We start from the raw sequence: 14,511 nt of genomic DNA on the forward strand, positions 1-14,511 counted from the left end.
TTTTCACTCTGTTGCGAACTTTCGCTGATGTCGAGGGGATTCCTGAATGGTAATTGGTACACGCGAAGAGGCAAGTCTCTACGTTGCCAGACTAATTGTCGCGAACTTGCGGCTTAATTATCCGGAACGATCGAGGATCGTTAATTACAGGCTTTCGTCGCATTTCGAGGCCCGTTCGAGGACAAATCTTCCTGATTTGTAGCCTCTGTCTTAGCGCGACTACAACGGAGGGAATAAACCGATCGGGAATCCTCTTTTCTTTTACTTAAATTCTTCGCATTCGCGCTTGCAATTAACATCGTACCTTTTCGTTGCAATCCCTTTCGGACAAGGGTCGACGTTTCTTCGAATACATAACAGACACAGACTGGAATTAGCCGTGCAACGATAAGAAGATTGATCGTCGGGGTAAATTATTTCGTACAGACGTCTGTCGGAATTATGTTAACGAGTAGGCTGGATTTTTGTTGCCACTAGGCGGGTCAAATTGGTGGGTTGTAATCGATAGACGGTTGATTATGTTGCAGCGTAGCTCGCCGGGATGGAAGGGTTGGAGGTGTTTGACAGAGATTGATAAAACGCTCGCGATAATGTGATTACACGTTGTACCTGGTATGTAATCGTTCTGGGTACCGATTTTCTGGGCGAATACTTAGGGTTTAAGGGCGTTGTAAATTCGTGTTGTTAAGGGTAATTGAATTACACACAGGCTGGAGCGTGAAATAGCTAACAACTTGTTGGAAATTAACGTTAATTAATTGATGCACGTCTTGTTGAGGAAAATACGCTTGGATAAAATCGTTGCGTCTTAAGAAAATTCGGAGCACCAAATGTATCCTTAGTGTAAATGTAGGAGGTAAAATTATCGATCACTGCAGTGTTGATAGTCGCCCAGCGAGCCCCAATCTAACCTATCGACTCAGGATTCACTAGGATAGATCGATAACTAATATACCCAGCAGAGTGCGTATCGATAAACCCAACAGATTCCTAAACGAAGGTAGCCAGCTGGTGGGAGAACGAGGGGTGCACGATGTTCCCAACACATAATTGATTGGCATTAACGTACCTGATTGCTGCTATGCTGTACCCTCTCGCCCCCTCGTCCTCCTCGGCAACTGTCCCGCGGGGTGTTCGAATATCTGTCTGCCTAGATATCTCTAGGTAGCGTGTGTTTGAAGATCCCGAGCAATAATCAAGCAATATCCGTCGTTGCCGCGAGATACGAGTAAACGAACGAATAAACGAAATCAACCATTATCTTTATGCCATTTATAAATACTGCTGATCGATAAATAAAACGATAGAAAGGCGAGATCAGGAATTGTCCTGTAAAATCGTGCGCGACGCAGCTTTTCAGATTGTCAAGCGGAGTTTATCGCGTTTGTTTGTCGACGAGCGATTACTCGCGCGAAGTGGATCGCTTTTGCGGATGCTCGAGATTAATTTCAAGCGTAATGCGATTGCTGAACGGGAGCAAAAGGGTAACGGACTGACGGACGTACAGGGGGCTAGCGCTGAGAGTGCAAACTACAGCGTCGAGTAATTATTGTTGCCAGGGTACGTGTATGCGTGTGTGTACACCGAACGGTGTCCCGTTTTTAGTCGATCGTCAAATAAATCTCGTAATCAGGACGCATACACGCATCACAGATCGCTGGCTCGAAATCGTATTCGTGTCCGTTCTGGAAATGAAAAATCGTGCATGCGAAACACCGGCCGCCTCGCGAACGGAGTGAATGAAAATTAGAGAAGGATCGATCGAAAGGCGATTAACTTCCAAGTCCGTTTAATCAGTCGATCGGTCGAGCTAGCTGTAAGTGAATCGACGAAATTGCCCTGTTTTTTTCCTCCCCCTTTCATCCCTCTTCACTCGATAACCCTTTTAACCTACTCATTCACCGTTTGTATGCAACGAAGAAATTATACCCTCTTCATTTTTCTAATTAATCCCTTCGCCGTCGGTTTTCCAAGGTTTCGAGTAGACCTTTGTTTATTTCAATTTTCTTAATCACCGAATCGATGATCCATTTAACCTCGTCGCCGCAAAATCGCGTCCGAGCAATCGTCGTGGCCCTTTGTGTTCATTCGAAAATTTCGCTTCAGACCGGCTAGTGCCTGACGTGGCGCGAAACAAAAGCGGCTACGTGTGTGAAAACGGTCCGCGCGAATAATCAGTTAATATCGACGGCAATCGAACGGGCCTCTAACGAGCGGCAATTGACGAACGCGTAACGATCCGACGACTTTGTCCGAGCAAAGCCTGAAAATCGGATTTCGAATAACCGGCCGGGGGTTGCAGGCTGGACACGGAGCGACAATACCCCATCCCCGGCCCCTCCGGTATTTCACCCTCTTTTCCATCCGATCGATCCACGGGAACGATTAATCGCGACGGGCTGAATTTGTTCACATTGCTCGGTACACCGTTCGTAAACGAACGAACCGCTGCGGAGAAACTGTTCAACTTCGCGAAGCGTAACCCTTACTTTCATAGAAACTACATTTCCTCCCCGTTTCGAAACGAGCGCACAGTTCACGCGGCTCGAAAGCCGCTTTTGAAACGGAACGTTCTGACAGGCGAAGGATTGAATTTTTCAAAGTGGCTTGAAATTACGACGCTGAATGGTAATCTGTTTGAAATGAATTTAGTTTACCTTGTAATCACGCGTTATTGCGAGTTGTCATTGTTTCTGACAGCGCTGCATTTGACGTTGTATGTTACATTGTATACACAGTGTACGCGGTTTGTTCGACTTTCCAATGGTACTGGATTGTCTTTCTAAATTATTTATGTCTGATGATAAATATAATAATTGTAAATTTTATTACACTTATCCCACCGCGGTTATCAGCTACGATTAGTCGAGAAATTTCATCGTAATTTTGGCTTCATTGTAGGCAACTCTACAAGCCAATCGGGGCGGGATTACACCGCAGCACGATGTCTACTAAATTTCTAGCATACCGTGCTTTATTAGTCGGTCGATCTGGATTACACCATGCTCGAACGTACGCGCTCTAACTCACTCTTGTAATTAGCAACGAGTCTATCGTAGATACTCGTTGTCGCGAATCAACAAAATAGAGTTGATAAAATCGTGCGGCCGAGATTTTATGATAATCGCCGCGAAAATGATCCTTGATAACACGGGATACAATTTATACGAACGGCTAATCAGCGTAGCAACAAGGAACGTAACGTTTACCAGGTAACATCCATAAACCGTTCAACGGTCGACCTGTTCCACGGGATTATCCAGCCCGGAAGTGGCGGGGAATATCCGGGACGTGGATCGTTTATTAAATAATATGAGAACGAACCGAGTCGTTGGACGAACAGCCGGTAAATCACGACGGGCAAACAAGGCGCCTACGGACTAATTAACGCCCCTCGTGTATATGGCTGCTTGGTCTGCTCGTCGATCGTGCTATTGTAAATTGGATTTCTCTAATGAATTCCACGGGGAACAATAACGGACTGGCGTCGTCGAACGAACAAAGCTCGTCGTCTTTTTTCTCTCTCTCTCTCTCTCTCTCTCTCTCTTCCTCTTTTTCGCTTGTTTAGAGAACTGAAATATCGACGAGACTTGCGCGATATTCGTGGCAGGATTCGACGACGCGTCAAAGATTTCCTTCCGTTTCTGAATTTTTTGAAGAAAACAGGAATTTTCCTGGGATAAAGGAAAAGTCTTCGGAGAATAAAATTGCTCGAGAAATCGGCTTGAATTCTTTGCTGAATTTTCAAGACGCAATTTCGTTTTATTTTTATTATGAAACGATAAGAGAAATTGAAATTTATTTTTGAAGTGTACATTGTGGTTTGCAAACTACTTCGGTATTCCAATATTTATTTGTCGCATTTATTGTTCATTACTAATCTCTGGGGTCGATGTTGCTATTAATAGAAATGATAGTTTCGTAATGAATTCATGTATGCTTTTGTCGATAAATATATAATCGACACTATAATTCTGTGTTACGATTTCAAATATTTTCCAAATTTCAAACCTATTCGTTTTCGTCTTTAGTAAAAGAAATGGAGAACGAAGTTAAAGTGTTCAGGTGTGTTTCGTTTGAGGGTTTTTGCGGCGAGGTTACAGCTGGATTTTCCATCGGAAACGTTGGGTAATGGGAAAGGGAGTTTGAGAAAGGGTCGAAGGAGAGAGGTTGTTCGATTTTTGTTTGGTCGAGAATCCACTGCGATGAGTCGGTTGATTGCTTTCTCTTTGTAGCGAAGTGATTTCATTGCTGAGTGAAATAAAGGAAGAGATTGAAGGGGGAATGTTTTCGATTGTCTTTCTTTCCTATATTATCGACTAAACAAATTTCCAAAGAGTCAAGAACTTGTATCTTGGCCTGCCGTTTATTGTTCCAAAAACACTCTACCAATACAGTCATTCAGAACTCTTAGAAGCACTAAAATCCTCGGTTAATACGAAACATTTTCGCTCGGTAAATCCGTAGTAAGCTGGAGGCAGATTTCCGCGGCCGATTACCGTGTACGAATGGAAAGGCATTATACGGTGCTTTATTATCGCCGGGGGCTAATTAAACGCCGCCTTGAGTTTCGCCCGATTACATTACACCGACCGGCTGCTCGCCTAAAAATATGTCGAGGAAGCTGCCGCGGCTCGTGGCCCGCTTCATTACGCCCGGATTAATTAAAATACACTTAAACGGAGTATCGTTCATTTCCCACCCCTGCCGTTCGCTCTCGCAAATTAATCCGAACCGAATTTTCATTACCAATTCCCTCTCATCGTTGTTGTTGCCTTCATTGATATTTTATAACAACGGAAAGTATGTACGTTGAGAGCACGATAGAAACGGGCATTGTTTTGGCCTTGTATCAGAAACTTGGAAAGGTACGCGAAATGGGGTGCACGCATACAGGATCGGCTGAGTGGAAGGAATTTTAGGTCATCGAAAGAAACACGAGGAGCTTTAGAATCAGAGTGGTACGAGTAGTAAAGAGCGTCACAGAAAAGGGAACAGAGTTTTCAGGGAGTAAAAAGGTGCATAGCTTGAAGTCCTATAAAGAGTTTTCAAAGAGAAACAAAACGAGGTGCAGGGTGAGGGGGTGGACAGGATGGGCGGAGTTAAAGGGTGCACAGAGCCAAAAAAGAACGTAGTCATAAAACGCGAGAAGCGTACAGTGTATCGTATAGACGTTCGTTGAATGTGCAAACAAAAAAACCGAAAAGAAGCAGCTGCTTTTCGTACTTTTCGAAATATCATAACGCGGCTGAAGGGATTAAGGGAAATATTATTGGCAGAGGTATCTTCTAGATGACGCGTTTCGAAGGAATAAAATGAGGCAGAGAGCACGGGGAGATAGAGGGTGAAATTGTTGGAGAGATAACGGAGAGGGGAAAAAAGCCTCTCGTATGTCACTCGTTATCGTTAGTTTTAGGGGGTTGCGCAAAATCGGACGCTCGCCAAGAAACTGGTCGACCCTCGTTTCGCGTTCGCCATCCCCCGAAACGCGATACCAGCGGAATTGCTAGCGTTTACTAGACGATTCATGAAATCGGCCCGCCGCGCCGACCGTGTGGTTTCATCGAAATAAGGATATTATGAAAACTCTGTGCAATCGAAATTGAACGTATAAAGAATTTCAATGTTAAATATAAAATATTATTTCTGGCGATGCAAAAATCTATAAAACGAAATTAATATTTTTTAAAGGACTTCGTTCAAAACTTCCACTAAGATATAAATTAAAATTTTCTAAGTTAATATCAAAGAGTTTGCTTGCAGAAATAATAAAATTGCAAATGGTAACACGAGTGTAGTAAGTTGGTCGATATTTTCGATAAAATCGATATTCTTCGTCATATGGATCAGTCTGTATAAGTCGGCACAGAGATATACACTAGGATACATGGAAAATAGGAAAAGTCCACGCGCAGTGGAAAACTAGGTTATCAGGGGATTTCAGTTTGAATTTCTGACGCAGTTTCTCCACGCTTGTTCGATAATCTTCGATCCACTTTACATTTATATTATCGTCGATCGTTCCGCGAGGAGGAACGATAAATCTAGATCGAAAAGTATTGAAGTTGGATCGATTTTTATGAACGCCCGCGTTATCTTACTTTTCTGAAACTGTGCAAAAAATTGTTCAAAAATGTAACGCGAATCGTAAACTTCTATTGAAGTCTTACAACGAGAAGGGTGCAACGATCTGAATTCATATAGTATGATTTATAGAGAAAGAAATATAAAATTTCTGCTTTGAAAAGTTCCAGGAAAATTCTAATATACGAGCCATCGTTAAAAATTCAGAACTACCCTAGAAATTTCCAACTTGAACACGAAATTTCCTTTAACCCTTGAACAGCGGAATCTGGGTCAATCGAGACCCAAACTTGCAAAACGCGTACAAACCTAAAATTAAATATATAATTCTTAAACGAAAAAAAATTTATAAAATGAAAATAATATGAAACACGAAGTCACATTAAAATTAGGACTCTTCCCATGGTCCGCTGTCCGAGGGATAATAAACCACCCAAAATCAAGGATCTTAAACTTCTGAACAAAGAACTGTAAGAATATTTGGAATGCCAGGATTGGTAGGTAAAATAATGTGCAGCATGCGAGATTAATAATAATTAGAGGGTACATATGCCAGTGCACGTTCGTGGATACGTATTCGAATGGCGAGAGTAAAGTGGGGCCCTTTAACCCGAGCCCTGTGTTACGTACTGGTAATCCCAGCGGCGATACATCATCGACGAAGCTTAGATTCCCTCTCTGTCCCCGTGCACGTTCCTCGAATCGCGTTATTGCAGTTCCGAGTGTCCTCTCGAGGATGCGCGGACACGCGTCGCGCGGTGCCGTACGCGAAAGGACATTAAGTATTTCCTTGCATATCCCGGCAGAATGAGAACAGGCTTCTCCTGTTATTAATTCGACCCGTCAACCGTGCCGTACTTCCGCTGTGAATTGTTGTTTTACTAGCGTTGTAAAGATTAGCGGTGAAATTATCCTGGATGATTTAGAGCCAGGTCGGAGATCTTTTCCTGCTGGTTCAACGGGAAAATAAACGGAGGATTAGATAACGGAGGGATACGATTGGCTCGCCTCGTAATGAAGCAGTAAAATTTCGGCTCGTTAAGCTGAATGAGTTTGTTTCGTGCTACCTTTACGATATCCATCCTTTCGGTAATTTTACAGACTTTCGTGAGGATGAAATTAATCCCTTTATTGATCATTGAATTGGTGATTCGAGCACGTTTTCTGATTCATACGATTTCTGTAAATGTTAGAAAATGTAATACTGACGGTACAGCGGAATATAGATGTCGAATAACACAGAGAAAATAAAGTAAAAATACTGCAAACAGTATTGAACTGAGAGAAGGTAAGCCAAAGGCAAAGCCAGCGCAAGTAGTCGTTTCCATTCATGGTCAGACGTAGCCTCTTACCCTCCATATGGCGTATAACCATCGATATTTCAACCTAACTCCCTCGCAAACTTTCAATTTCCCTTTCCAGAGGCTTTTTTACGCAACGACTCGTTCCCCGCAAAAAGATACATCATCCAATAAAAGAAAAAGGTCTATCCAAACAAAAATAATCTTCCACTCGTTGACCAACCCTCGGACTTATTTTCTCCCTCGTGATTCCCGTATTCAGCTGTGTTTCGGGGGAAAGCGACACCGTGTTACGTGGTACTCATTAAACGACACTCGACGAACTTTCGTAGGCCTCGTGTCGAAAGTTAAACGAGCGAAACGAGCCTTGCGCCATACGTGGCGTGTCGTAACACGAGTGCACAACCGAAATCTCGGCCCTGCGGGCTCATTTTAAGTCGATTTCCACGCGAATACCGCCGTTTACGACCACTAGACGCTCCTCATCCTCCCTCTGTCTGTTCGCAATTGGAGTTTGAAACGCGGTACGCTCGACGAACCGTAGCTTTTGTCCCGTTTGTTGGGAAAGAAACGAAAGCGTTTCGTTGCTTCCAGGACAGCGTAGTTGACACAGTTCCCGGAAAATGGAGATTAAAATAGTGAAATTTGGAAATTTCTCGTTATAAGTTTAAAATATCTATTAATTCTAAAATTCTTCATCGCTGTAAGGTACACATCCTTCCCAAAACGTGGCGCAATTTTAATCAAAATTCATTTCCAGCCAGTGTATCAAAGGGCGGGGCGAATTCCACGTCTTTTCTCTGACATTTCGGTTATCCGACCTGGAATCCGGCTAATTGGGTCAGGGGAGTAATTATCATCGGTCGTCATTGGAACAATCTCGACTGTCTGGAGCGCTGGAGCTCCTTGAATAATCGAGACGCAATTCCGTCCGTGAAACTGGCACGATATCTTGCGGGACATTCGACGCTGACATTTTCTAATAATTTATGAGCTGATACGCGATGTTTCCGAAATAACCGAGACGCGAAATGATCGAGAGGAACGTCTTCGAACGTAAGTTAGTTATTGGAAATCGTGGATGCAGACGTCTCGATACACGGTTCTTCCGATCATGATTATTACGATCATTTGAAATACCGTTACGTGATCGTTTCGATCGACGCGAGACGTGGAAACGCGTTCCCGTCGGCTAATGATCGTGGGTCAACGGGGGCGCCGTTGAAACGGCCGGCGCGCTCCTCTAAGGTTCGTGCTTTTAAGTAGTAAAGTTTAGTAATTGTCAGCCCGCCGGCTGGGACGAGGCCGTTATCGAGTCTGCCCGAGCTACCGAATCACTCTCTTGTTTCTCCCGGCAAAGCGTGGAAAGTTGAATGAAAAATAGTCACCATTTTACTGCACCAATTCGAATGACACAAATGGACAATGTCATTAGTTTCATTTCGATTCATTAACGATTCATAATGCATCCAATATTAATTTCAGCATTTTCTAAGAATTTCCCTGAAATTTGAATTCTTCGTGTCATAAATTCAACCCTCGACTCGTTTGTCGACTAGCGAATTGTTTATAACTCGAGGCAGCTCGAAACGTTAATTGAACTGTAATATTCAGAGTTAGAGGAACGGTGTGGCTTCGTTCCAAAGATCCGCTGCAATTATTTTCATCGAGATTCCTTCTCGATTTGATTAAAAAGTTACCATTCGAAGCTTGTGTTCGCCTCTCTGTTGAATCAGCTCGAGATTGTCTCCGAACGAATTCCTTCCTGCTATTACTTTTCCCTCGTATCGAAAATTGTCCACCGTCATCTCGATCGTAATAGACAGAAAATATCAACTTCCAGGCAATCCTCCCGTAAACCGATTACAGTTATTATCGTCTGTTGTAATAGGAAGCCATGATAAGTATTATCCTGTTGAGACCGAAGCCAGAAAACAAAACGGTGATAGTGTGTAATTTTCCTGAAACGACTTGGCTGCGGGATAAATCAAAGAAGGGAAAGGATTCTTTCAATATTCTCGTTTCAATTATGCGAAAAGGTCGACCGGCGAACGATTAATCGCTTTACTCATGTTTTTCTTTCGCAAGTACGAACAGAAGAAGGGGATGAAATATCGAGGTGGCTCAACCGGACGATCGGTAGGGTGAAAATTCTCTCCAAGGGAAAACGAACAGATGCTCTTTCACAACCCTCTAGAGAAGCTTGGCTCTGCGGGTCCCGTGGATGGTTCGCTATTAATTAGAGTGCGAGCCACTATCCGTTCTCAAACAGACCCCGATCGGTCCCGTTCCATCCACGATCTTCGACGCGAGCCTCATCCTTTCGCCTAGCTCACCCCTTCCACCCCAGTTTCGACCGCGTCGTTTCACCCTTGGTTTTCAGCCGCGTTCGTTGTTCACCCGCATGCCAGACGGAACCGTGTTCCAAGCGGATGGTGTATCAGCAATGCTAAGTAAACTGCGGTCAGAAACGAGCTTCTGTGTGCACAAGGACGTAGGCGAACCTCGAACGAACAGAGACGATGTTTTTCGAAGGGATAGACTTGGACCGTTCGAGGGTGGTGTGATTTATCGTCGTTGAACAAGGTGAGATGGAATCGTGTCACTTTCAAGGCATGCTTTATTAAGATATTTACTTTTTGCAAATTAATCGCTTTATAAAGTGACTTTTTTCGAATGATTGATAGTCGTCGCGAGCAGACAACCGTAAATACGTGAAACGCGAAAGAAATTCGTGTTTGAAATTCTAGGAGAGGGAAGGAAAATCGAGAAACAACGAACCCCGAAGGCTCTTCACGGCAAGACACCTTCGATTGGCTTCGTTTCCAGCAATCTCGGTGCCGTTTCTCGTTATTATCGACGACGAAATCGCGCAATACTAGAGGTCTCGAAAGAAGCTCGTCGCGGGAACAAGGAGAACGAAGGAAAACCTTGTCGATTCTCTGCTCGTCGCTCGATAACCTTCTCCACTTTTCATCGTGGAAAGAACCTTTTCCTATTCCGTCGTTCGGTTCAAGGGTGTCGCCGAACGATGTTAAACTTCCTCTTCCACTGTCTACCTCTTTAATATATTTCTCTCTTTTCGCTTGATTCCACCTTGCTACACAATGTTAGATTGCGCCTACGCGACAACGACGGCTGGAGAGCTTCTTCACGCTCGATTTCACGCGCCTCGCGATCCACAAGACCAGACGAGATCGGCGTCGCGACGATTCGCGATAACGCGTCAAACTCTTCGATGACAACTGTCTCGCGATACGGGTAAATTAAATCAACGAACGAAGGGAGAGAAAGATTCTTGAAAATTTTTACAATTTTCTGCCATTTTATTGGAAATCGATCTCTTGAGGAAACTTTACTCAATCCTTAATTCAGCTAAAAACTTTCCGTATCGATCCCGAATTATGCAAGAAACTGGTAAACGAGTTCTATGCATCGAAGACGCTGCTACGTTTATTGGATCCCACACCCTGGCTGTAAAACAACCCCTGAAACTAATACTTCACCGTAGCCCACCCCTTTTGTCCTTGTTCATTGCACGTAACGTTGGTCGATGTCTCGAAGGCAGGAGTAACCGCAACGAAGCAAAGGAAACGCAAAGTCAGCAAAACGGTGTGCGGGTGTTTGGGAGAGAGTAAGGGGTCGGAAAGAGCGATAGACAACCCTTGCAAAGGCTCGAGTTCGACGACGAGACGCGTCGATCCCTCGGGAATGCGATTGTAACTGCTCTTTTAAACGTTCTGTAAAACGAAGGGGGTGAGAAAGTCGCGTGTACAGGGGTGGAATGACAGAATCGGGAAAGAATCACGCGAATCAATCGCGAATTCAACCCTCGTTCTAATCGATCCTCTCCTGAAGCTATTTTATCGAGATGGTAATTGAGAATAAATTTATTTCGTAAAAATTGAAAAATTTGATAAAATAATGGAGAATTATTTGAAATGGGATCGTTTTTTTCACAGTAATAATTGCGATACACGCGTGGAATATTAATCAAGGAAGCGGTAACTCGTGGAAATAAATCGTCGCTTGTAATGATACAAATGAATCGAGATTTGCAAACGTGACGCGGCGGTTTTTATTGATATTCCATAGCCTGGGAAATGGTGTCGATACAGATATATAATACGTATATATTTTTTCGCCCGTTTATTTCTCTTTCGTTCGTACATATATTAAATAACGTTCGAGCAACGTCAGCGCCGATAATAATTCTTTCGATTACGCGATACACGTCGTCCATTGTACTCGTAACGAAAATATTAACGATTTTCATTCTACCGACTGGGACAAAATGTGGCGGATAAATATAAATATCAAGAAATCTTTCTCGTATGTTTATTTTCAATAAATTGTAAAACGATCCCTCGGCTCGATGTTGGAAAATGTATCTTTCGTATAACAATTACTCATGAAATAAAGAAAAACTCTCTTCTAAAATTTGACGATTAAAATAGGTATTAAATTCGAGTTACATTCTGAATTTTTCCATCTGGTAATTGATAGCATTTTATGTTTAATTTTATAATTGGTAAATATTGTATTTGCTAGGAACAGGCAGATGAAGTTTTTCAATTAAATTCAAGAGATAGTATCAGGGTAAACATTTCAGACAAGCAGAAACGTTTCTCATTTTAATTAAACGTTCTTATTCGCGAATTATATCGGTAAATGTTTACCCAATACATGGTAGAGGTTCAATTACTTTTTAATGGACTACAGAAATATGTACAGGTACCATAAATTTCCTTCTCGATAGACTTCAAAGGATCCGCTCGAATCTTTTCATATTTTATGGTAATTTGTCAGACATATATTCGAATATATTTTTCCTTTCCATATGGAACGCGTTTCGCTTCCTCTCGATGCTGCCTGACGCAGAGTTTTTTAATCTGAAAAGCAAAGTTTTCGCTTCGTGTCTGTTGGTAAAAAATGAGGATGGGCCAAAGTTTCGAGTTCTTCTTTATGGTCAGACACATCGAATGTGTTTCCTGGATACTCTTAAGAGGATTCGATGAATTCCCCTTGAGATGCACCCTGTCGGCCAAAAATATGGGTGCTTCTCGTTCAGAAATTAATATAAATTTTAGAAAATCATCCGAACGACTTGATTTAGTAATTAAATTACAAGCAAACGAATAGATATTGCGCCAGTTTCCACGGAAATTATTCTCTAAGCTAGAAATTCCCACGGAACGGAAGTGATTAATCGCTGGTGGAATTCCGCGACAGGATAAAAATCGTTCCGACAACGGTCAAGCGTTACACGGGGCTATGAATACCTTAGGTTACTTCCTGTATCCAACGAGAATAACCGACCTATTCCCCATGACGCTGCGTTTTAAAAGGGTTAATAAAATTTCCCAAGTAATATGCATAGTTCCATAGGGAACTTGAAATAGTTCGCCGGTGGAACGAGCAAGCTGACGCTCGTACGGGTCGTTCGAGCAACCGGTCCTCATTTCATTTTCTTTTTTTTTTTCTCGCTACCCTACAGTTTGTTCGAAACTTCGTTTACCTTCGCTTAGGGGAAGTTAGGGAAAAAACGGGTAGCTGCTTAGCAAAAGCAGCGGTAGCTCGATCGTTGATTCTGTGACACGCTTTAAGAGATACCCGGAAGGATAACGAAATCATTCTACTCTTGTGTACCCATATGGATCTAATTTCCTTGTTTCCTACGTTTTTCGCATGAAAATTTTTCGAATTTCTACAGTAGACTCTCGTTATGGACGGGGCTTGTTATAACAAGAGGAAAATTTTTCAGGTTTCCAAGTTCTCGTTTGGAAAATAAAATAAAAAATAAAAGTTTATCTATTTTGTGGGCCATGAGAATAATTGAAAATCTGTGTGCGAATATCAAATCTCTCTCGTGGCAATATAACAAGGGTCTACCTATTATTGGTCTAACATACGATATTCTGTAACGAGTGTTATATAATAGAAAGGGCATCGATCAGGAAAGAGGCAGCTTTCAACGCAAGGAAATAACGTTTTCGTTGGAGAAAAGAAGTAGGCAGGAAAGGGGTACTGCACGCCGGAAGGTTCCTCGTTCTTCAAGAAAATTAAGCCAATTAACCCCTCGAGCTCGAGACTTCCTTTTAGTTGGCAGTCGTCCAGCAAACTGTACCCTGCTCTGTCGTGTTTTTCCCCGGGGGAGAAAAAAGGGAGGAAAACGAACGTATTGTATTTCGCAGCACAATGCATCACCGTTCAAGCTTTCGACGGTGCATCTTCTCGGGTCGTCGCGAACAGCAATTACTTTCAAGCACAATTAACAGGATATATTCGTTGATTCGCGCGAACAGACGGCAAGGAAACAAATAGCGCGTTTCGCGCAACTCTTTTCCCCCGATTGAAACGGATCTTTTTCCGCGTTCCAACAACCGGTCGATTGACACCAGCTTTCGACAGACTGCATTCGTGCTTCGCAATTCTTTTCTATTCATCGACGAACCCGTCCAACCATCGCCTGCGTTGATTTTGTAACCCGTTCGCGTTACCCTGGTAATAATAACGAGAAGGAATAATGGTGGCCCTGCGGAAACCACGAATCGCGATGAATACGGTTCGTTGAGCGAACGAGTCGATTCGAACGAGTATCGGGGGATGAAAATGAAACGCTCGTGATACAACGCACGGTTAGGTTTTTTAATAAAAATAATTACATTTTGCGATACTGTGTTATGTAGTAGTAAAAACGATACAGAGCTTCGATGGTTCTCCGTGGAAAATTTTTCGAAAAATTATATTCAAAGCTCTAGTTATCGATTACCATTTTTTTTATGGAGTAAACTTTTCTATAGGAAGCTAAGGAATTCAACGAATCAAATTTTTATCGGTCCATTAAAGAGTTCTTTCTCCTCAGACTTGAAAACAAACTTCCTTTATCGAGGATGGGATTTTTGTTCCTCCAGCTGTGAATCTGCTTCTGAATAATTCGAAAACGCAGTCCTATTATCGTAGTCACATTTTCAACCCTGTACACTTTGTAAACTACGTAATTTTCATCGCATGCCGCATTCCATAATTGTCTTATCGTTCGCTGAATTATTTCGCAGACTGATTGTTTGAAAATTAATGTTCCGCGGTGAAATAAAGGGGGATGTTCTAAGAACGAGAATGGTGA

At 42.7% G+C, this 14,511-nt stretch overlaps 1 protein-coding gene across 3 annotated transcripts in view; it reads left to right on the forward strand.

Annotated features, from left to right (window-relative positions):
• Window positions 1-14,511, forward strand: part of LOC114873503 (beta-1-syntrophin) — a 216,888-nt gene that overhangs the window by 181,002 nt on the left and 21,375 nt on the right. The gene's annotated exons all lie outside the window — the stretch shown is intronic.

Source organism: Osmia bicornis, chromosome 6 (assembly GCF_907164935.1).
Source record: "Osmia bicornis bicornis chromosome 6, iOsmBic2.1, whole genome shotgun sequence".
Lineage (NCBI taxonomy): Eukaryota > Metazoa > Arthropoda > Insecta > Hymenoptera > Megachilidae > Osmia > Osmia bicornis.